Source organism: Desmodus rotundus, chromosome 3 (genome assembly GCF_022682495.2).
Source record: "Desmodus rotundus isolate HL8 chromosome 3, HLdesRot8A.1, whole genome shotgun sequence".
In the NCBI taxonomy this organism is placed as follows: Eukaryota; Metazoa; Chordata; class Mammalia; order Chiroptera; family Phyllostomidae; genus Desmodus; species Desmodus rotundus.
Window position 1 is genome coordinate 188,808,826 of NC_071389.1, and position 24,837 is coordinate 188,833,662.

The following is a 24,837-nucleotide window of genomic DNA, read 5'->3' on the forward strand; positions in this document are numbered from 1 at the left end:
TAAAGCACTTCTGTCATTAAAAAAATCAATTGAAGTTTAGTATTTACATTTGATACAACTTACCCATCTTATAATTAAACTGCCTGCATGCCATAGAGTACATTCACACTGAACGGTACCTGTATACACTGAACAACGGTGTATACAGTATACCACAGGTCTTGAGGAAACCACAGTGTTTTAAAAAGAAAATGAAAGCTGGAACAGGAAGTAGCTCTGATACTGTTGTTAAAGTTAAATATGGTATCTGATGCATCTTTTCACTTTAAAAAGATATGTAAAGAACATCCTTACAATTAGCAAATAAAACAGACCACCTTAAACCATACTGTAAGGTTCATCGTGAACTGAAGAACTAAGACCACCCAGCCAGACAGGCATGCATTAGAAAGGTGGAATTCATCATGAATTTGCCTAGGGTTACTTTGAAACCCTATACTCTAGAAATGCTAGAGTTCAAGAGTTTTCTTTTTTCTCCCTAAAGGGAACTAGGACATTACTATTACAATTCTTTATTAATTCTTTGTTATCTACAAGATAGAAGACAGTGGCAGATATAATGAAGAAAAGAGTTGGCCAGACTTTGGACTCAGGGGCTACCTACCAAATTGGGTTTCTTGGTCATAGGTTAACAGTCTGCTTTAAGTCTCAGCAGAATACCCTGGATGATGAGGAAAGAGAGTTAGTTCCCCGCTATGTGTTCCTTTGGCCCTATGACTTTCCTATATTGTTTACACTTACCTTACCAGGAATATGAATAGCTTATCCAAATAGCCACTCTCGGCCAAAAAACACAAAACACCAAATACTACTTCTTCAAAGAACTAGAGTCTAATCCATAAATCCTCCAAAATATATAAAAACTTAAACCCAAAGGAAAGGAGAACCACCACCCATTCTACAGAACATTGACGCCACTTAAAGCAAAAAGAATAGACTCCATTTACATGGACTTGTCTCATACCATCTTTTTGTAAAACCCTAGGAGACAGACATGCTCATACACTACAGTGTAGGAAACTGAGACTCTGAGAGGTTGAGGAACATGCCCCAGCTACAGAGTTAGTGAGATAAAGACAAAGGACTTGAATTCACGACTTTCTGACCAAACAACCAATGATTAGGAAGCCACTGCAGGTGATCCTCTGTGTTGTGATAATTGTACACCAGTGGTAGTGACCGTGGCGGACAAGGAATACAGAACCAAGGTCCTTCCAGTACTCCCTCCCAGCTCTACTCATGCCCAACACTGGAATCCAGTCAATTGGATTCAAGTAATTTTTTTTTTTTTTGACACATTTGATTGCTCAAGAATGAAAAAATTCCTTTACGGGTCTCATCCCCAATTCACAGGTAAACTCTCTGCATTATCTTCTATTGATTAATAAATGAGCAAATACTACCAAAAGACCCAGAAATGTAACCAAATGCATCACAAATGCCCTTTTTTATGAGTAAGTACCATGGAAGTGTAGAAGGAAGTGTAGAAGGAAGAGACCACTCATATCGTTGGTACCCACACCCCAAATGCCCTTAACTTTATAATACATTACTGCATTTACACATGAAGGTCACTGTTTACTAGTCTCTGAACTTCTGATACAAAATTCTGTGCATTCCCCACTTAATATTATTCAAAGGATAGGTGTTCACTAAATACATGTTAAAAGGAATGAACAAAACAATGATGAGCTCAACCTTAAAGAGCAGATCAGATTTGGAGAGATGGGGAAAATAAGGGAGAAATGTATTCTAACCACGTGCAGGGCGGCCAGGCAGGAAACTGCTGGGAAATGAAGACAGCTCTGCGCTAATTCCTGTGACCAGCACCAAAGCTGGAGGAGATCTGGAATTCCTGAGTAGGGCACTCAGGGATTCATATTCTAAATTAGGCCAATTGTTTTTAAACATTTCTTTTTCATGCAGAGAAACTGCTTGTTTAAATTGACTCTTATGTGAATCCTGATAAATAAAACAGGTGAAAGCAGTACAGGTTGAAGCACCCTGTTTCCACCCACTCAGGTCCCACCTTACCTGACTTGAGAAGACCCAGAAACTCTTCATTGGAGCACAGTTTGAAAATCACTGAGTTAGGAAAAAGCCCGGCCCTGGCTGGTGTGGCTCAGTGGATTGAGTGCCGGCCTGCACACTAAAAAGTCGCCGGTTTGATTCCTAGTCAGGGCACATGCCTGGTTTGCACACCAGGTCCCAGCAGGGGGTGTGTGAGAGGCAACCGCACTTGGAGGTTTCTCTTCCTCCCTCCCTTCCCCTCTCTCTAAAAATAAATAAATAAAATCTTCTAAAACAGAAAAGGAAAAAAGTCTGGAAGGACAGATAACCAAAGTGCCCAGAGGACTGGCCTCCGCAGAATTGGGTTGGCCTACCCATGTAGGGTGAAGACGGATCTGAGTCACAATTTTCACTTTTTAAGTCCTGCGTGTTTTTATACTATTTGAACTTTTGTTTACATTGAGCACTTTTTATTTTTTACTTTAAAAAGAAATAAGAAAACATTGCTCCAAAACAGCATTTTAACAGTTACATTTCTTCAAGTGGATCGCCAGCCACATTTTAACGAGTCGCTTCCCTGCGGCAGGGCATTTGCTTGACGACATTACATTGCAACGAAAATGAAAATCTCCCGGCATAATATTTTCCCGTATCTAGAATTATTTCCTCAGGGTGAATTTATAAAAGTTAGTTTCCGTTTAAGTTCTATGAGGCACAGCTTAAAATAGGACTCTGTAGAATATAAAAAATATAAAATGTAATGAGTTTTAAAAGCCACCCTATATTAGCAAATTTTGATTCCAGCATTCATGTTTAAGATACATAAAACCTAATTTATAAAACTAATTAGCAAAGTTCCCACATCCCAAAAATACATTAAAGAGAAATTTGATTCAGAAATTGCAATCGCTCTACCTTTCATGAATTTTTCATAACTTCTCTTGCCACTTATCAAAACCATACCCTGAAAGAATTTCTCCTTTACAGATGGGTTTCACGATCCAATTCTGTGAAGTCACAGTACTGTGACAGGATAATCACTCTCTGGCAACAAGCTGGCATCATTAAATTCTTATTTGTAAGTTCCCCAGGGTGTACAGATGCTCTATTTTTACTTCTTTTAAGATCCAAATCTATTTTCTGTTGCCTCTCCATTAATCTCATGTAAGTGATACATTTTAATCTAATTTATTCCCTTTGTCCCCCGCCATCTTTATAAAACCAATTTTTGGTGATGGCTCAGAGAATACGTTTCTGTTCAAACAAAATATAAATGACAGCTGGTTTGCCTCCTCCCGTGACCAATCTCTGAGTGCTCTGTACTCCTAAGGAGGAGACACTCCAAAATCAAAAAGTTTGATGTTTGCCCTGGCTGATGTGGCTCAGTGGGTTGAGTGCCAGCCTGCAAACCAAAGGATTGCCGGTTCGATTCCCAGTCAGAGAACATTCCTGGGTTGTGGGCTGGGTCCCCAGTAGGCAGCGCATAAGAGGCAACCACACATTGATGTTTTTTTCCCTCTCTCCTTCCCTTCCCTTCTCTCTAAAAATAAATATATATTTTTTAAAAAAGTGATGTTCTTTTTCTTATCTCTACTACTGTCTTAACATAAGAGTACTTTTTGTTAAATTATCTTTTAAACAATTGAATGTGGTTCTATCACATGATTTCAACTAAAAGAAAAGAATTCCTAATAAAACCTTTTTCCTTTTTCAAAAGCAACATCAAGGTCACGTCGCTGCTATGCAACGGTTCTCCTATTAAAGATATTTGTACTCCATCAACAAAGACTTGCTTAGTCTCTACTGCGTGCCAACCACTTTGCTACATACCAGAGATTCAGCACGAACAACACAGAGGAAAGGTCTGCTCTCATAGACCTTTCAGTTCAAAGACACTTAGGCAAACAAGGAATCTTTATGAAATGGAAGTCATTCCACTCACCAAAAAAAGTGGAATGACTCTTCATAAAAGGAGATTGGAAATAATTTTGGAATCCCTGTAACACTGGACCAAGAAATTTGAGGTTTATATTTGAAAAACTAGGCATTCAAAGGAATATGTAGAAAATACAAATCTAACCAGGCCCTGATTCAAACTTTTCAATGCCTTCTCATCTCCTCTAAGATAAATCCAAAGTCTTTCATATGGCTAACTACATCCTACATAATCACAGAATCGTCCCCACCTACCCTGTGGTCACACTGGACTTCGGCTGCCTCTGTCGTAGGGACTTCCTAACTACACAGCGCACTATCTAACAAGTTATCTGCGTGTGACCCACTAAATTGATTTCACAGTCTACTGGTAGGTGCCCAGGTGCCTGCAGCTTAAAAAATGCTACTTTCATCTCACCTGTATGTGGAACCTTAAAAAAAAAAGTAAAGAAAAACGCTACTTTAGTTTACAACACTCTCACACGTCTTAGCCTTTCCACATGTTCTTTTTTGCCGGAAACACTCTGGTTCAGCCTCACTCTTCCCTCTTACCTGGCTACTTCATATTCTACTTTACGACCTTAGCGCTGACTCTCTTAGATTAATTACTTCCGCCTTCTCTGTGGTCCCAAAGTACTCCATGCTTTCTAACTTTTACTATGCTTTCTTCAACTTGGCCTTGTCTTTCAGGCTGCAAACTCCATGAGAACAAATTTGTCCACTGATGAATTCCGAGGGCCTAGCCTAGTGCCTATTGCATATTAGATATAACATATGTTGGAGGAGTAAAACAAGAAAATGGACTTGAATAATCTATCTTTAACCACACAATGAAAGGATCACGCACTTAAAAACTGTTTAGCTATTTCCAAGGAGAATAGGGTCTTAGTTTTAATTTTATAAAGGTGATTAAGTTCTTAAGCTAGCCTCCAAAACACTACTACCCACAGCACAGCTCATGATACATAGCTGCTTCTTCCCCTCTCTGCAAAGACAACGGCACTCAGGACTGAAGAGACATCTTCTCTTTCTCTTCACCCTCCTACAGGAAAGTGATTTATCTAGTAGCTAAAATAGGGATAAAGGTCAGGATTCCAGATAAGCCCCACCCCTGAGCTTTCACTGGCTTCCTTGGATTTGCACACCTTCAAAAGGAGAAAGTTTTCCTTTCTATTCCAACTCCCATAGGATGAACTCCCTGAGACAGGGCTTTCCCTCCCTGCAGGAGAGACCTGCAGTGCTTCAGGTGCTGCAGTTTTGAGTGGGGCAGCAAATTAAGAAGGAATAGAGCACTAAGTTAACCTCTCCAATCCAGCTTTGTCAGAAATGACAATGAAACTGTATTTTAATACTTTAATTCTCATTTGGCTTCTTGAATTTGATCTCAATGTGAGCAGAATCTGGAGAGAGAGGGGTGTAATTAGCACACTGAAAACCTTCAGCATGAACAATAGAAATTCCAGTCTGATTCTGGGCCCTCCTAGAAGAGTAGGCAGGGAGGTGCAAGGTGGAGGAAATGGAATTGGAAGAGAAATGGAATGAAGGACAAGAAGTTTCTTCCACTTTTCCTATTTAGAATTTTTTCTTGGGCAAAAATGCCTGAATAAGTTGCATTTGTGTTATACCCTGCAACCATCCCTTCTAAATTATTTCTCATTCATGCTTTTCTTTTTTTTAGAGAGAAAGGGGGAGAGAGGAGAGGGAGAGAAGCATCAATGTGTGGTTGCCTCCCGCACACCCCACACTGGGAACTCTGCCACAACCCAGGCATGTACCCTGACTGGGAATCGAACTGGGGACCCCTTGGCTCGCAGGCCAGCACTCAATCCATTGAGCCACACCAGCCAGGGCCGTGCTTCTTTTTTTGCATCATCCAGACCCTGTGTGCTGTCCAAAGATCTCCCTTCTCAATACCCACACATTTAGAACTAGAGCAAGTTTTTCCCAAACCTCCAAAATATTGCATGATCCCATACTATTCAACTCTCCTAACGCCCTTAAGTCAAAACTCTCACTTCCTTAGGTCAGTTGGTGGAGGGAAAAGCAATCTGATTGCGTCCATTCACCTCGGATAGATGGTCTGACTGACTGTCCTCGCTTTTGAACCCTCCTGGATGGATACATTCTTTACCTTATTGTAAAGTTACTGAGATCTAGTAATTTCAGAGAGATGATGAGACATACCTAGAAGTTGGCCATAAAGGAGGTAGGTCCACTCTGACCAGCTTTTTCCAGGGATCATGTTCCCAAAGTTATTCCCACTGCCCTCTCCAGGAGGCAGAAAAGGCCAACTGGAGAAAACACTTGTAGCTACAAGATATTTATACATCCCTGGGGTACGTCAGGAACACTATTAGGTTGGATAGGTTATATGTTGGATGTTTGATAATCATTCCATTAGCTAAAACAAAAAGAAAGAATGCTCAAGTTGTATGTTGAAATTACGAGCCTCATTCTACTAATGGAGTCACTGAGGCATAAATGGGTTAAATGTTTCCTTTGTGTTATAATTTAGTAGTTGAGGCGAGGGGATTAAGAAGTACAGATTGGTCCTTACAGAATAGTCATGGGGATGTAGGGAACAGCACAGGGAATAGAGTAGCCAAAGAACATATACACATGACCCATGGACAACGTGTGGGGATTGCCTGAGGGAGTGGGAGGGGACGGAGTGCAGGGGGCAAAGGGGAAAAATGGGGACCACTGCGATAGCCTAAACAATAAAATATAATTTAAATTGAAAAGAAAGAGTTTCTTTGAGCACTGAGACAGTGGTGAGGAGCAAGGTCTCAAATGCTCCTTCACACACGCTTTTAATAAGTTACTTATCCATTATTTCCACTTGGAAACCTTTCATTTTATTTGCTATAACATTTCTGAAATTTGGCAGAACACTTTTAAACAGTCATATTAGAGTAATAGAAAAATGGGCCTGAATCCCCGGTCTTTCCAATTGCCAGGCCCTTTCAGGGGTTTCTGCAACGAAGGGCCTGAACGAACGCTGCATTTGTGTGCACTCAGACACTGACCACAGAGTAAGCGTAGCAGCATTCATTCAGGTGTAGGTGGCTCTTCACTTCAGTGCCATCGAAAATGTTTATTTGCCACCACACGTAAATATAATCTAATAAAGACTACACAAACTTAGGAAAATAGGATCTTCCACTTTGCATGAGAAGCATGTGAAATTTTAATTAATAGGTGATTGTTAATTTGTATTCGTTTGTTTGGCTGGTCACCAAAATAAGTTCTCTGTAATTACAACAATAACTGGGGCTTTCTTCAAAGCAAGCCTTGACTGTACGAAAATATCCACTATGAGTGGTCTCTCTAGGCTCTGGTCACGAACACACCTTTTTGTAGCTTTTCTCAAAATAGCAGAAAACAGAAAAGGGCAAGAAGATGCCCAGGAGTTGACAGGGTATTTATTCTGAAAGGCTTAAGTGGCACTTATTTAACTTTCCTCAGTAGAAGCATCGTGTTGCTTAATATTGTGTTGATTGTCTTTATCAGCCAGTGCTACCCCCCAAACAAACTATTTTTTTCTATAAATGAACATTGTAATTCAAGAATAAAAAGAAACAAGTAACTCAATTAAAAATGAGGGCAAAAGATCTGAATAGACATGTGTCCAAAGAAGATACACAAACGGACAATAAGCACAGGAAAATATGCACAAAATGATTAGTCGTCAGGGAAATCAATACCACTTCACCCCCACTAGGATGGCTATAATGAAAATTAGCCAACAGACAATAAGCAACAAGTGTCTGGTGAGGATGTGTAGAAACTGGAACCCTCAAACACTGATTGGTGGGAATGTAACATGGTACCACTATGGTGGAAAAGTGGGCAGTTCCTCAAAAGTTAAATATGCGTGTATATATACCCAAGAGAAATGAAAGTATATGCCCACGTAAAAACATTTGTGCACAATGGCCAAACTGTGGAAACATCCTTAAAGTCTATCAACTGGTGACTGGATTAAAAAAAAAAAAAGTAATACAGTGGTACACCAATAACATGAAGTATTATCCAGCCATAAAAAAGACTAAAGTACTAATTCATGACCCAACATGGATGAACCCTGACAAATGATGCTATGTCAGAGAAGTCCACCCCCTAAAGCTACATGTTCTATGATTCCGTTTCTATGAAACTTCCAGAATTGGGAAGTACACAGACACAGTAAGTTAGTGTTTGCCAAGGGGTGGGGCAAGGGGGGAATTAGGAGTGACTGCTACTGGAAGCAGGGTTTCATTCTGGGGTGATGACAATGTTCTGGGGAGTGGTGATAACTGCAGAACTTTGTGACTATACTGACAGCTACCCGTTAAAAGGATGACTTTTATAGTATGTGAAATATATCTCAACATTGTTCAATTACAGATGGAGATTGCATATATGGGTAATATAGCTGACACATACGGATATGTAACCTCTTTATGTAAATGAACACTTTGGGGTTTTTGTTTTTTTACTGAGATATATGCCACATATATAAAGAATGAAAGAACACAGTGACTCAGAGCAAATGCCAAGCCCTGAAACGGTGGATTTGGGTGTGCACGAGCCTGCCTCGAAACCCCTCCATCCGTGGTCACCTCCCACCCATCATTCAGCCACCACCCGCTGTCTGGCCCACTGTCCTGGCCCCGAACAACCCACCGCTGTAGCGGGGGTCCGGCGCCCTCCCGCCCGAGGTCGGGCAGGCACCACGGGCCGGACCCCGGCGGCGCTGCGCTGCCCGCGGGCTGGGAGGGGACACTGCGGCTTAGGCGGACCCCACCGCCCGGCCGCTCCCCGCTCCCCCCGGCCCTCCAGCGCCCCGGCCCCAGGGTCCCGCCCCACCTCCCTCCGGGACCTGGGACGCCCCCGAAACCAGCGCCGCGCCCAAAGCCGAGACTTCCCCTCTATTACCACCTGCCACGGGGCGCAGCGGCGGCGGAGGGGACCCCACCTCCTAAGACCCCACCGAGACGGGGAGTGGACGGGGCGTTCACCTAGTGCCCCGGCGGCGTCTGCGGCTGCCCTGGGCCCGCGCCTCCTCCCTGCTGGCGCGCCTCGTTGCGCCCCCGCTGCCCGCGCTGCCAGCCCGGGAGCCGGCGCCCGCGGCCCGCTCGCTCCCGGCCGCCCCGCCCCCTCGCGGTGGCCCAGCGCAGGCGCAGGCGCGCCGCCCGGGGCGGGGGCGGGTGGTGTCCCGAGGTAGGGGCGGGGGGAGCCGGATCCTGGTGATGTGGCCGCAGGGGCGGCGACCTGGAGCGGCAGCGCTCAGAGCGGCTCCGTGAAAGCCACCGACTGGGGACCAGATGGCGATGAGACCCGTAGATAAGGGCTGGGGCTTCTTCTTGGCTTCCCTGTCCATCCCCGCAGACCCACGCACAGCCACATCACCGAGTGCTTCTCGGTCCGAACTGCCGAATCTGTGACTCATGGTTTATGTTCTCAGTCCAACGGTTAGCTGGGTTCTTTTTTCCTTCTCGCAGACTGGGATTAAAACCAAGGTACGCTGTCCGGCAGAGCAGCGCTGACACGGAACGAAGGGATGGACCCCTGAGAGGACAATATTCAGGGCACATCCTAACACCCTCTCGATGCGGGAGAGGTGTACAGGCGGAGTGCACGGGCGCTGTGGAGGTGGCTGGGATGCCAGACTTTTCAAGTTGGCCCACACTTGTTTTTAAATCTAGGTAAAAACGAGCCAAAGTTTGCAACGTAAAACCCAGAACACCTTTATTTTATTTAACAGCTATGTATTGAGCACCTTTGTATACGATTCAGGTAATGGGCTTCACCCCCCCGCGGGATGTTCCACTGAACAAAACAAAGGCGTCAGTCCTTGGGTATTGATTCTAAGAGAAAGACTGTCATTTTAAAGATTACACAGCTAAAGACATTCTTTTCCTCAGATTAAAGCTTCCACCAACTTATTTTCACACCAGTGATTTAGTAGCAGCTTTTCAGGGGCTAAAGGACACCAGAGCATACCATTATCCAGTTTTTTTTCTTCTGTTTTTGACCTTCAGCTCCAGGGTGAAAAAGTGCTTCTGTACATCAGGGCCATCTGCAGTCATGCGTCTTAAAGTGGCCCACGCAGTTGTTCCTCACCCCGAAACACAATGAGAAGTGAAAGTGTAATTGTAAGGAATATGGAAACAGTGTTTTGACTGTATTTCCAGTGGTTGTGTTCTTAATGGTTTTTAATTACATGCCGCTCAAAAGTAATTAGCTGCCCTTGAAGTTTTGCCAGAACTGAAGTTCCAATCAGGTAAGTGTTGTCCCACTGGGTCTTGCAGTGTTTCAAGATTTCTGCACGAAGTGTACACAGAAGAGGCCGCCCTCTCCAGGTTTTGAAAACTGTACCACCATTTTTTCTGAGAGCTGATGGTTTCCACTGCCCTACATTTCATCAGGTGGCACGTGGTGGGCAACATTCTGCTTCAGCAGTGCTCTTCATTCTGTATGCGGCAACATCATGTGTATCTTTTTAGGCATTTTAAGCTTCAAGTTGGAATCCAAATTTAAATTTGATTTTGACCCTGAAAATAGCTCCAGGTGGAAACAGATAAAAAGATATCCCCTCCTGAAAAATCAGGTACTATGGGTGCAGGCAACGTTATTCCATCTTCTGCCTGACCACTGGCAGCTTAAAATGCAAACCACATGGCTTAGAACTGAGGATATGTGTTAATCACTGTTGAGGTGATGGCTAGACAAAAGCCTAGGAGTTACGAGAGTGTGTAACAAAGGGACTGTCCACTCTACAGGGAAAGAAAGAGGAAGTGACATTTGATCTGAGCCTTGAAAAAAAAAAAGATGACTGTTAAATCTGAGCCTTGAAAAGGAGCAGGCCAGGTGACAAAAAGCAGGGGTGGGGAATACAGTCAGAGAGGCTGAAATCGCAGGTTTGAGGGCCCTGTGGTAGGAAGATGTTTTTCACCAGTTCAGGCCTATGAGTGGGGGGTATGGGTGGGGAGAGGCCCAGGTGACTGGCGTGAGATGAACAGTTCTGCAGGAGAGATGGGCAGGCGCCTGGAGGGCGATGCTGTGGACTTTAGAGACAAAAAGAAGCCACTGAAAAGTTGGAGAGGGTCCATCTGGACAGAGTCAGATTTGTATTTGTATTGTGGAGGACATTTCTGGCTGCAGTGTGGGGAATGAATAAGGAGGAAGCAACAGAGGATGTGTGAAGACCAGTTTGCGGGCAACAGAGATTGGGAGACGATGGTGGACTGAAGAAATAGATCAAGGGTGAACTGTAAGGACTTGAGCTTTGACTACATGTGAGGGAGAGAAAAGTGACTCCCAGCTCTTTAGCATGAGCTTGTGAAAAATAATGTAAACACTGTCACTTTAAAATGGAGTCACTGCCGTCCCAGAGAAATTGCTTTGCAGGTCTTAACTCCTCAAAATTTTGGAATTTTAAAACTGAGCAAATAAACCTTTGGAGTTTGCCTACTGTAGCATTGTATTCCAAACAACTGTTCATTGTGACTAGGACTGAAAAATTAAAGACATTCTTGGAAATATGCATCACTGTGTGAGTTTCTTTGAACCTATAGAAATTCCTACCTTCTATTGAGATAATTCTTCCCCTTCCCTTTTTCATAAATACCCCTCACCTTTGTCTCCTAATTGGACCACAATTTGGGTTTCTGCCTGAATCGGTGCTTCTGGAATAGTTATTCTTTGGATCTCAAATAAATGCTGTTACCTCTCACTTTAGCCTTTTTTTTTTAAGGTTAACAGTATAAATATACATGTATTTATGTATATCCCATAGGGTGATAACTACTTATGAAAATAAGAGATGTTTGGAGAGTTTGGGGACAGGGTGGGGGAGGGGCCTGCAAGTTGTTTTGTATAGAGTGATCCAGGGAGGTCTGGCTGGTTTGGGAAGGAAAAAGTGTGGATGAAAAGAGGGATTCAATGAAAAGTAACCTCGCAGGGTGATCTAATCATAAATTCCTAATGGGCCAGGTCATGGTGAGTAATCACACCCCAGGCATATAACTTTCTAGTAAAAGGTTTCTCTTTTCCTTGAGCATGCCTGGTCCATTGTTTCTGTGCATCTAAGTTAACACACCTTTGAAATAACCCCCTCCAAGAGAGCACAGAATCTTAACCATCCCGTAGCCCCATCCTTCAAGTAGCCTTCCCCCCGCCTTCAAGTAGCCTTCCTTAAATTCCCTCCTTGATCTCAAGTGCATAAAAGAAACTGCAAACTGTTTCCTTCCGAAATGTTTATCTCAGTCTGTTGAGATCTTGCCTCCAGATGTATCTTCTGTTTGGCTCAAATAAATGTTTTATAAAAATTTCTCCCATTGACAGGAGTGAGGGAGCAGCCATGCTGTCAGGGGCCGGCACAGCAAGCACAAAGGTCCTGAGGCAGAAGAGTGTATGTTGTGTTCAAGAGACAGCCAAGACTTGCTGTGTGGCTGGAGTGAAAAGATCAGAAGGGGGAGTGGCAGCACATGCAGTCGAAGAAGCAGCTGGAGGCGCAGCTGGAGGCAGGTCCTGAGGCAGGTCGGCCACGGGAAGGCCTTGGGCTCTCAGTCTGAGTGAGGCAGGAGCCACCAAAAGATCTGAGCAGAGGAATGGCCCTCTCTGACTTACCCTTGAATGGGTGAGGCGGGAAGCTGGAAGATCCCTGAGGAGGCTTTCACAATAATCCAGGTGACAGGAAGAGTGGTCCAGACCAGGGGGGTCACAGAGGAAGTGGCTGCACTCTGAAGGGTTTTGTTTGAGAGTAGAGCTGACGGGCAGGATGTGCTAATGGATTAAACGAAAGGTGTGAAAGAGGCGTTAAGGATGCCTCCAAAGCTTTGGCTCAAGCCATTGGAAGAATGGCCTTACATTCGCTGAAATGGGAAACAATAGAGAAGAAAGTCCGGGGATGGGTATGAGATCAGCCAGTGAGGGTTTACCATGCCACACCCCTGTCTGTGTGAACTCATTCAGTCCGCACAACAATGCGCTACGGTTAAGTCCTGTTGTTATTCCTCTTGGATAGGTGAGGAATTGCGGCATTACTCTACTGTGTGCCTCAGAGCCCATGGCCGTAATGGGGGGATAATAACCCTGCTGCCAAGATTACCACCGCATTGTCCATCGGGAAAGAGACAACCCAATAAACACAACAACACCCAGAGCTATGGTGGGCCCAGTCTGAGGGGCTGTAGTTGTACAAAGTAGAAGTGTGTCCTAAAGTTTGGGGACAGGGGAGGCAGGCAGGGCTCAGAGTTGACTTCTAAGAGGAAGTGATGTTAGGCTGAAACCTAAGGAATCAGTAGCCAATCTAGGAGAAATTTTAGGAGGGGATGTAGAGAAGGAAGGAGAGATTTCAGGTAGAGGAAACTACTTGGGCTAAGGGTCGGGGGGTGGGATTTTGAAGAATTGAAAGAATTTCAATGTTTGTATGCTGATTGGTTCCTATTAAGAGTTTTCCTCCACAAACACTTTTCAAGGGTTCCCCATGCCTAGTGTCTTCATACTGTGTATTTCAGAAGCCGAGGTCTGCCATCCTTGATTACCCATCAGGTCTTTGTCGTTTCTCAACCATGACCAGGAGTCCCTGCCCCTGGACTTTGGGCTTGCTGTTCTCATGCACTGGGACAGTCCGTTCTCCCATAAACCTTCCCAGGTATTTCCTCTTGGCTCCCATGACAGCCAGTAAAGGGCATGATCAGAGAGCTTAAAAATACCACATAAGTAGAGGGGAGGAGGGGGTGAAAAGGTGCATGAGGTACAAACGTCCAGTTATAAAAATAAGCCAGGGAATTGCAGAGTACAGCTCTGGGAGCGTAGTCAATAATGTGGTAATGACTGCACGGTGACAGATGGTTATTCAGGTGACTTAGTGTGACGATCACATCCGGAAGCATAGAAACGTCGAATCACTAGGTTGTACACATAAAACCAATTATGCTGTATGCCAACTATACTTTAATACTTTAAAAAAAAATACTATATCCTAAAGACGTACTTATGAGTCCATATCCCTAAGAGGTCGTCAGCAGGGTCTTTATATCTCAGTGTAGCACAGTGTTATTAGCCCTGTGTGGGTATCAATAATGTTACCACTGAAATGAATGAACAGATACATTTTAATTGACCTTCCTTTACTTTTTTAGTGGTGCTGCGACTGGCATTTTTAAAAATTATATTTTACTAGTTCTGCTATTATAGTTGTCTGAATTTTTACCATTTTGCCGCCCTCCACCTAACAACCCTAACTCCCTCTGGCAATCCCCACACCATTGTTCATGTCCACGGACCATGCATATATAAGTTCTTTAGCTACTCCATTTGCTATACTGTACTCTACAACCCCATGGCTATTCTGTAGCTACCTATCTGTACTTCTTAATCCCCTCCCATCTGGCAACCATTAAAACCTTCCCCATATCCATGGTTCTGTCCCTGATCTTGTTTGTTTAGTTTGTTTTTTAGATTCAATTGTTGATAGATATGTGTTTATTGCTATTTTATTGTTCATGGTTTTGATCTTCTTTTTCTTAGATAAGTCCTTTTAACATTTCAGGCAGTAATGGTTTGGTGGAGACAACTTCCTTTAGTTTTTTCTGGTCTGGGCAGCTCTTTATCTACCCTCTGATTCTAAATATCTTTGCTGGGTGGAGCAATCTTAGCTGTCGGTCCCTGCTTTTCATGACTCAAGTATTTCTTGACAATTTCTTCTAGCCTGCAAAGTTTCTTTTGAGAAATCAGCAGACAGTTTTATGGGAACTCCCCAGTAGGTAACTAACTGCTTTTCTCTTGCTGCTTTTAAGATTCTCTCTTTATCTGCAACCTTTGGCATTTTAATTCTGGTGTGTCTTGGCATAAGCCTCTCTGCAGTCATCTTGTTTTGGACTCTCTGTCCTTCCTGGACTTTTATGTCTATTTCTGTCACCAAATGGGGAAGTTTTCTTTCATCATTTTTTCAAATAGATTTCCAGTTTCTTGCCCTTTCTCTTCTCCTTGTGGCACCCTGTGATGCGAATGTTGGAACACTTGAAGTTGTCCCAGAGGCTGCTTCCACTATCCTTGTTATTTTCTGATTTTTTTCTTATTGTTGTTCTGATTGGTAGTTTTTTGCTTCCTTATGTTCCAAACCATTGTTTTCTCAGCTTCATCCACTCTACTGTTGTTTCCCTGTAAATTGTTATTTCAATTAGTATATTCTTTGTTTCTGACTGAATATTTTTATGCTGTTGAGGTCCTCGCTAAGTTCCTTGAGCAACCTTATAACCAGTGTTTTGAACTCTGAATCTGATAGATTGCTTATCTCCATTTCGTTTAGATTTTTCTGGAGTTTTCATCTGTTCTTTCATCTGGGCCATGTTTCTTTGTTTCCTCATTTTGGCAGCTCCCCCCCCCCTTTGTTTGTTTCTATCAGGTAGATCTGCTATGACTTCCTGACTTGGTAGAGTGGCCTAATATAGCAGGTACCCTGTAGGGTCCAGTGGCACAGTCACCCCTATCACCCAAGGTGGGTGCTGTCCTTTGTGTGTGCTGAGTACCCCCTCCTCTTGTAGTTGAGCCTTGATTGCCGTTGGCAGGTCAATGGGAGGTATCTACCTGGGCCAGTCAGCTGCAAGGGCTGGCTGTGACCCCTGACTACCAACCTTCACCCTCTGTAGAGGATCAGCTCTGTGGGGGCAGGGTGGTGGTGCTCTGATGTGGTCTGTAGCTGTCCACTGGTTGTGCAGGTGCTGGGGTTTCCTGGGAGGGGCAGGCCAAGGTCAGCTCCCACCTGTGTTCTGCCTGGCACCACCCTACATGAGCTATAAAGCAATCTGAGATGGCTGCTACTAGTGCTGGGCTTGGAGATTCCCAGGTGAAGCCAAGTTGTGAATCTAGGCTGCCTGATGCTAGCTAGTGCCAGGCTTGGGGCCACTTAGCAAGAGGTTTGGGGGCTGGGGACTCACTGAGACCAGCTGTTGCTTGTTTGATATGATTTAGGAAGATGCGAAGCACGAACCAACATCAGCTATTCATATGGAAAAGTCACAGTAAATGGTTTGGGTGGGCCTGTGAATGGGGTGGGTAAGAGTCTCAGGGGATCTCTAGGGCGGGGCAAACAGTGTTAGCCAGGTTGATGGAATCTCAGATATGGCACCAGCTCTGTGGCTCTGTTGGGGGAGGGCTCAGAAAAGGGACAATGGCCTCTGACTGCCTTTCTGTCTGGGAGAACACTGTCCTACAGTTTCCACAAACTTAGTGGCTTAAAAAAAGTGTTTGTTATCTTAAAATTCTGTAGAAGTCCAATTCAAATCTCACTGAAACAAAATTAGGTGGCAATAGGGTTAGTTTTTTTCTGGGAACATTAGGGGAGAATCCTTTTCCAGCTTCTAGAGGCCAACCATATACCTTGGCTTATGGCCTCCTTCCACGAACTTCAAAGACAGCCATGTAGCATTTCTGACCTTCCATCCATCTTCCCTTTGACTCTCTTCTTCTGCTTCACTCTCCCACTTTACAAGAATGCTTGTGACTACAGTGGACCCACCCACATGATCCAGGATACTCTCCCTATTTTAAAGTCAGCTGATTAACAAACTTAATTCTCTTGCTAGGTACCCTAAATTTACTGGATAAATATGTCGAGGATAACGGAAGTCAGATTTCCAGTGGTGCACTGCTGAGCTGACTTTCTGGGGGAAAAATGAAACAATAAAGAAGCAGACCAAAAAACCCTTGCTTTGTAGTATTTGCAAATTGATTAGAGGAGGCTGAGTGCAGAGCATGATCTTGCGTTGGATCCTGGACTAGTAAAAGGAGTAAAAGTTATAAAGGACATTATTGAGACAATCAAAATTTGAATACAACAGTGGATTACATAATAGTACAATATTCATGTTATGTTTTCGGATTGTGTTCATTTTACATAAGAAAATCTTTGTACTTAGGATTTATACATTGAAGTATTTAGAGGTAAACAGACATGAAGTCCACAATTTGCTCTTGAATAATTCAGAAAATTTAAAAAGATTCTATGTGTGGTGGTGTTGGAGAGAGAAAAAATTATGGTAAAGCAAAAATAAATAAATAAATAAGCAAAATGTATTCGTTTTTGAAGCTGGGTAAAAGGTATTTAAGAGTATGCTACTGTTACAACCTGTTTATAAATCCAAAATTTTATCAAAATAAACCATGACAAAAAGTTGAGTTTGGGGAATAGGAACATGGAGAAACTCTCCCAATGCAGAGGGAAAAGCCATACGAAGATAAGCTGGTTCTGCTTCTATTCTATGTAACCACCTCTCTTCTGATACGTTCTGTATTCTTCACTAAATGAATCAGGAACTTATAGCCAATGTGTAGGTGGTCTATTTTGGCAGCTTCAAAGGAAGACAGCTTTTGTGAAAATGAAAGCATTCATTTTAAAGTAAGAGACCTCTCTCTCCTGAATAGCAGTTTGGGGGGTCTGTAACAGGATGTAATCAGAATGTGTAAACTTGCAAAATGTTCTTACTATGAAATGGGTAAAATAGGATGAGAAAAAAGGGAACAGTACAAATTGTACCCAATTTACTAATGTAAAAAAAAAAAGGCGTTTTCTTCCAGTCCTCTCCCATGATGTAACTCTTGTATGTAGTCCTTCTTCTGAATGTTTCTATCAGATTGTATACCTATCATTGTATAAAACAGTGTCCTTAGGCCCTGGCCAGGTGACTCAGTTGGCTGGAGCATCATCTCATGTACCAAAAATGTTGTGGGTCTGAGTTCCAGTCAGGGCACATACCAAGGTTGCAGGTTTGATCCCTGGTAGGGGAGTGTATGGGAGGCAGCCGATCGATGTTATTCTCTCACATCAATGTTTCTCTCTCTCATTCTTTCTCCCCACTTCCTCTCTCTCTAAAGTCAATGAATGAACAATGTTCTCAGGTGAGGAATAAAATAAAAAAAAAAAACAATACCCTTAGAACACTTAGTTATTGGCCTAATTAGTTATAAATCTAAATACTTTTGAGGAGATGCTGGCAATCTAGCCCTAGACGCTGTTTTCTAGAGCAAGATCCTGCTCTTTCTAGAGCAAGTGTATGTTTCCAAAATCCTGGAGATATGACCCAGGAAAAGAAATAATAAGGTATAAAAAGAACTAAAAGTGATTAAAATGAAAAAAAATACTTTTGATCAAAAATCAATGAATTATATTAAAGAATGGCTCTCCACCTTCAGGCCCATTTTTACCTTCTATTAAAATACTAAGATGTTACTTACATTCATTGATATTTAGCAGAATTTAGCACAGATCTTATTTGTGCCATGCTAGGGATGGGACTTTGAGGAAGAAATGGTGCCTTGCTCCATATACAGAATTCAACCCTTAAAAAACTAATAAGAAGGCAGTGTGCCCAGGAATATGCTCCAGCGACTTTGCAGGATCTGGGTCAAGACGGCAGAGCAGGTAAATGCTCTTCCCATGACCTCTTCAAAATTACACTGCGTTATAGAACAATCAACTTGGAGAAACCTCCCAAGACTAGCTGCCCAGAAGTCCTATAACTGAGGATACAAAGAAGAAGACACGTGGAGACTGATAGGAGGCGTGGAGACTTGATACAGGCCGGCCCCACACCCGTATGTGGCAGAGGAATATTGGGAGTGATATCTCAGTTGCAGAGATCGCCCCTGAAGAGCAAGGGGTCACAGCTCTACACAGAGCTCCCTAGTCCAGAGACTCAATGCCAGGAAGAGGAACCCCCACAACATCTGGCTGTGAAAATCAGTGAGGATTCCATCCATCCAGGTAAGAGGGGAGGCTGCTGGAAACCCAAGCAACCTTCTAAAGGACCAGTACGCAGACTCGCTCATGGGCAATTAACCTGCGCTCAGGCAGAGGGACAGTGGCTCAGGTGATGCCAGAGACACATAGGGACAGACTGAGTTGTGTGACTTCAGGGCAAGGGCTGGAGGGACAGCTGCCATTGTCCCTGTGTGGAGCCCTCCCCCTGCACAGCCAAATTTGGATCTGCATTAGCCGGATGAACTCCACTTGCTCTGCCCTTATTGAAAAAGGAAGTCAGGTCTGACTGCCTGTCACTTCGAAAGCGGAGAGACAGGTGCTGATCTCAAAGGGAAGTGGTTTCTTCGGGTGCCAGCCACCTGGAAGATGGGGGACTCTTGTCTCAAAGCCCATCTCCCCCTGTCACTGCAGACAGAGGTTTTCATGAGGAGGGAGAGGGGAAGCAGAAGAAAGACATCAAGGGGGAGAGGGTTGAAAAGCTTTCAACATGCAGATCTGCACAGTCCATCCTGGTCAGGCAAGTTATAGTCTGTTGATGGCTGTGCGTCACCCTGGTTTAGTCACCCTGGCTGCATGTCATCCTGACTTGGTGTCGTCCTGGGTTAAATGTCAGCAAATGTCCCAGAGCTGAGATGCCTGAAGGTCATAGTCTCTATCTTTTGAAGTTAGTTCCTGGGATTCTTATACAAACGTGCAGTTTATCTACAAGCTACATATGAGAGTCAGCAGGTACATAAATAACATCAAAAGAATGGTGGGGAGGGTAACAGTTCCCCACTGTTACATTACAACTCCCTGAGACTCCACCATAACCAAATCACACACCACCAGAGGCTATTCTGGTACCAAGTAGTCGGATTTAGTCTGAGCTGCAGGTTTTCATAAAAAACTCAAATATCCACATGCCTAGGCAGGCAGCTGCTGGCCTCAGTGTTCCCTGCACATTTTGCTGAATAGACCCAGGTCAACCCTGGTACCGAATCTGAATTTGCATTAACCCGGTGAGCACCATGCCCCCACCCTGGCGACTCCCTGAGACCTGCCTCATCTAACTGGCATACAGCCTGAGGCTCTTCCAGTGGCTGAGCAATAAAGGCAGCTGGCAGACAGTGGCAAGCCTAGGGGTGTGCTGTGCATTTAGCTGACCTGGCCCAGGACCAACACTTGTATGAGGAAGCTGGCATTGGTGTACAGCATAGCCTCTCTCATGTGACTCCAGGTCCAGCATAGGGAGCTACCAACTATGGATTGCTTTGTAGCTCCTACCAGCTAACCTTGGGCTGCTCACAGGCAGCTGCTGACTCAGACCTGCACTGGCGGTCCACCCAAGAGGCCCCAGAACCAGCGCACCTGGTGGCTGGTTTCAGACTACTGCAGAGCACCATCCAATTAGCTCCACAAGCAGCAAGCCCAAAGGAACATAAATGTGAATAGTAAAATGGCAAAAACTATGTACCTATCAATAATCACTTTAAATGTAAATGGATTAAATGCTCCAATAAAAAAACATAGGGTAGCTAAATGGATAAGAATACAAAACCTATGCGTATGTATGCTGCCTACAAGAGACCGACTTCTGACACACACCACCTGGGATGAAGGAGAGCTGAGGTAGCAATACTTACCATCAGACAAAATAGACTTTACACACAGAGACTATAGTAAGAGACACAGGGTGTTTCATAAAGATGAAGGGTTAATCCAACAAGAGGAAACAGCCCTTATAAACACCTATGTATTGAATATAGGAGCACCTAATACCTAAAACAGGTATTGAAGACATAAAGGGAGAGACTGAGGGTAATACAGCCACAGTAGGGGATTTAACACCTTATTGACATCAGTGAATAGGTCTTCAAGACAGAAAACCAAAAAGGAAACAGCAATTTTAAATGATACTTTGGACCAGATGGATTTAATCGATATTTTCAGGGCATGTCACCCCAAAGCAGCAGAATATACATTTTTTCAAGTGCACATGGAGTATTTTCCAGGATAGACCACATGTTAGGCTACAAAATAAGTCTCAATTAATTTAAGGTTTTGAAGTCATATCAAGCATCTTCTCTAACCACAATGGTATGAAACTAAAAATCACTTAGGAGAAAAACCCTGAAAACACACAAACACGTGGAGGCTGAATAAAATGGTACTAAACAACTAACGGGTTACCAGTGAGATCAAGGATAAAATAAAAAGGGATCTTCCTTCAGACAACTGAAAATGAAAACACATTGAATTAAACTCTATGGTACATAGCAAAATAGTCCTACAAGGGAAATTCATAGCTATTAGGTGTATGTCAAGAAACAAGCAAAATCTCAAAAAAAATCTAAACTTCCACCTAAAGGAACTAGAAAAAGAACCAACAACTAAGCCCAAAGTAAGTAAAAGGAAGAAAATAATAAGAATTAGAGCAGAAATAAATGAAAGAGTCTAAATAACAATACAAAAGATCAATGAAACTAAGAGCTGATTCTTCAAAAGATAAACAAAATTAATAAATTTTTAAGTAGACTCACCAAGAAGAAGAGGATCCAAATACACAAAATCAGAAGTGAAAGAGGAGAAGTGACAACTGACACCACAGGAAAATAAAGGGTTATCAGAAAATACTATGAGCAATTACATGCCAACAAATTAGAATTAGGAAAATCTAAAAGAAATGGGTAAATTCCTAGAATCATACACTCTACCAAGACCGAATCAAGAAGAAACAAAAACTCTGAACAATTATTACCAATGAAATCAAATCAGGAATCAAAAAAACTTCCAACAAGAAAAGCCCTAGACTAGATGGTTTCACACATGAATTTTGCCAAAAATTCAAAGAATAGTTAACGCCTATTCTTAAACTACCCCAAAAATGTCAGGAGGAGGTGATGCTTCCAAGCTCATTTTACGAGGTCATAATTACTCTGATTTCAAAACCAGACAAAAAACACTACAAAAAAAAGAAGAAAAAGGAAAATCAAGGCCAATACTCTGATAAACATAGATGCAAAAATTCTCTTTCAAATATTATCAAGCCGAACTCAGCAATACATTAACGAGGTCATACACCATGTTCAAGTGGGATTTAGTCCTGGGGTGCAAGGTTGGTACAACATTCACAAATCAATCAACATGATACACCACGTAAACAAAATGAAAGAAATGATCATTGTATCAATTGATTCAGAAAAAACACTTAACAAAATCCAGCATCCGTTTATGATAAAAACTCTTAGCAAAGTGGGAATGGAGGGACCATACCGAAACATTATAAAGGTCACATATGACAAACCCACAGCTAGCATCGTACTCAAGGGGAAAAGGTAAAAAAGCATTTTCCTTAAGATCAGGAACAAGACGAGGGTGTCCACTTTCACCACTTTTGTTCAACATAGTATTGGAAATCCTAGCCTCAGCAATCAGAAAGAAAAAGAAATAAAACACATCCAAATCGGAAAGGAAAAACTAAAACTGTCGTTATTTGCAGATGGCATGATACTATGTACAGAGGACCATAAAGATTCCACCAAAAAAACTATTAAAACTGATAAATGAATTCAGTAAAGTAGCAGGAAAAAAGTTAATATTTAGAAATTGGTTACACTTTTATACACCAATAACAAACTATCAGAAAGAGAAATTAAGAAAACAATCTCATTTTACAAATGCATCAAAGAAATACCTAGGAATAAATTTAACCAAGTAGGTAAAGGACCTGTGCTTGGAAAATGATAAGACATTGAAGATAGTGAAGAAAGATATTGAAGAAGATACAAATAAATGGGAGCACGTATCATGCTTACAGAATGGAAGAATTGACATCGATAAAATGTTCATACTACCAAAGCAATCAATAGATTCATTGTGATCCTTAGCAAAACACTAATGGCATTTTTTCACAGAACTAAAAGAAATAATTCAAAAATGTATATGGAACCACAAAAAAACCTGACTAGTCACAGGGTTTCTTGAGAAAGAAGAACAAAGTTGGAGGTATCATGCTACTTGATATCAAACTAGACTACAAGGCTACAGTAATCAAAACAGCATGGTACTAGTGTAAAACCAAACATGTAGATCAATGTAAGAGGCTAGAGAGCCTAGAAATAAACCCACACCTATGTGATCAATTAATCTATGACAAAAGAGGCAAGAATGTACGATGGGGTAAAAACAGCCTCTTCAATGAATGGTGCTGGGGAAATGAGATAGACACATGCAAAAAATGAAACTAGACTACCTTCTTACACCACCGAGAATAAACTCAAAATGGATTACAGACAAGTGTTAAGACTTGAAGCCAAAAAACTTCTAGAAGAAAACACAGGCAGTAAACTCTTTGACATAGCTCTTAGAAACATTTTTTTCCTGATATATCTTTTTAGTCAAGGGAAACAACAGAAAAAATAAACAAACGGGATCACATCAAACTAAAATTTTCTGGGCAGTGAAGGAAATCATCAACAAAACAAAAAGACAGCTTACTGAATGGAAAGATATTGCCAATGATACATCTGTTAAGGGGTTAATTTCCAAAATTTATAACAAAGGCATATATCTTAACACACACACACACACACACACACACACAAATTCAATGTAAAATAATGGGCAGAGGACCTGAATAAATATTTCTCTGAAAAGGACAAGTGGATGGCCAAAAAGAATATGAAAAGATCAATGTTATCAATCATCAAAGGAATGCAAATTAAAACCACAATGAGACATCACCGCACACAGGTGAGAAAGGCTGTCATCAAAAACCAAGTATGCCACTCCCTTTCTTTTCTTCTCCCACTCCCTAGCCCCCACTTCTTTCTCCACAGGCACCCGTCTCCGAAACTTATGGCAATGGGCAGCCGGCAGTGTGTCCCAGTCTAACCCCCTGAACCTGTCTTCCCTGGGAGCTCAGGCAGCGCAGCCTCGGCTCTCCCGCTGCTTCCTCTATGCTGAGCCCCGCCCTGTTCCACCGTCCCTACTTTAATAAATGGATCCTCACAGTCACATGGACTCGTGTTGTGAAATCTTTCCTGCATGAAGGCAAGAACCCACACGCTACAGTGGGCCCTAGGCCGACCCACTCAGGGCCAGGACCCTGTCTGGTAACGTAATCACCATGCTGATAACCTGAAACTAATACAAAATAATGTCGACTAAAACTTTAAAATTAAAATTAAAATATAATTTAAACATGTCAGCAGACGAGGCAGAAAAATTAAAGTAACTCTAGTTTAAGGTGGCTACTCTTCAGCATACAAATCTAATAGAAATAAAATCCATTCCCCCAATCCTCTGAGTGAAAATTTTACATTGCTGGTGGTGTGGGGGGGCAGAGGGAAAGCATTTATTTTTGACACAAACATTTGACTTTATCCATAGGATTAAACAAAGTTAATTAAGAGGCAAAGCAAAATACATTATTTGCAATGTGATTATACCATAGTTTTCAGCATTAAGTATGTCTCTCTAGAGGTAAAATAGTTTTGATTTGCAAAATGGGGTAATTAAATTAAGTAGACAATTGTTCCTAAGGGCATGGGAGCCAGGTAACAGCAATTTGAAGTTACCAGCATAAATACTCAATTTGGTTATTATGCAGAAGATGGGGAAAAAAATGAGCCTGAAAGAATAAGAATTACATTTTAGAAAAACCTAAAATAACAAATTCCAAAAGTTATTGACTGTAGTTGACATGGTGGCTCTTTCAATGTCCTTGACCCTATCGCAACCACAGCGGCTTTGCTTTCTGGACGGTTTTAACACTCCCTGCCCCCTCCTCCCAATGTACATCTCCTATTGAAACTGGAAAAGCCGGTGTTCCTGCTGTCTGTCACCTACCAGACCCAATAAGCAGGGATGGGGATATTGAATCTTTATGGGCGCTTTATTCAGATGGTCGACGATCTGAGAGGATGGCGGGTTTGTACCCTAACAGACTGACTTAAGTTCCATTTTAAACCAATCCTTTTTACAAGGAGAAGAAAAGTGTAGGTAATGTTACAGAGCAGGCGGGGGGTGGTTCATGATAAATTATTACAGAAAGGACCCCCCCTTTCTGTCCCTGGAGGTTCCCCCTCCCACACACACCTACTAGGTTCTAAATGCCCGCCGCCAGAGGAAAGACGTGAAAAAGAAAGAAATTATTT

The 24,837-nt window shown here is 42.6% G+C and overlaps 1 protein-coding gene across 1 annotated transcript in view; it reads right to left on the bottom strand.

The window, feature by feature from the left end:
- The window catches only part of SLC41A2 (solute carrier family 41 member 2), an 87,013-nt gene extending 77,915 nt beyond the window's left edge, over positions 1–9,098 (bottom strand). Inside the window, exon 1 of the mRNA XM_053921991.1 lies at positions 8,949–9,098. The gene's annotated coding sequence lies outside the window, so the exon portion shown is untranslated. The remainder of the gene's footprint in view (positions 1–8,948) is intronic.
- Positions 9,099–24,837: the final 15,739 nt, after the last annotated feature.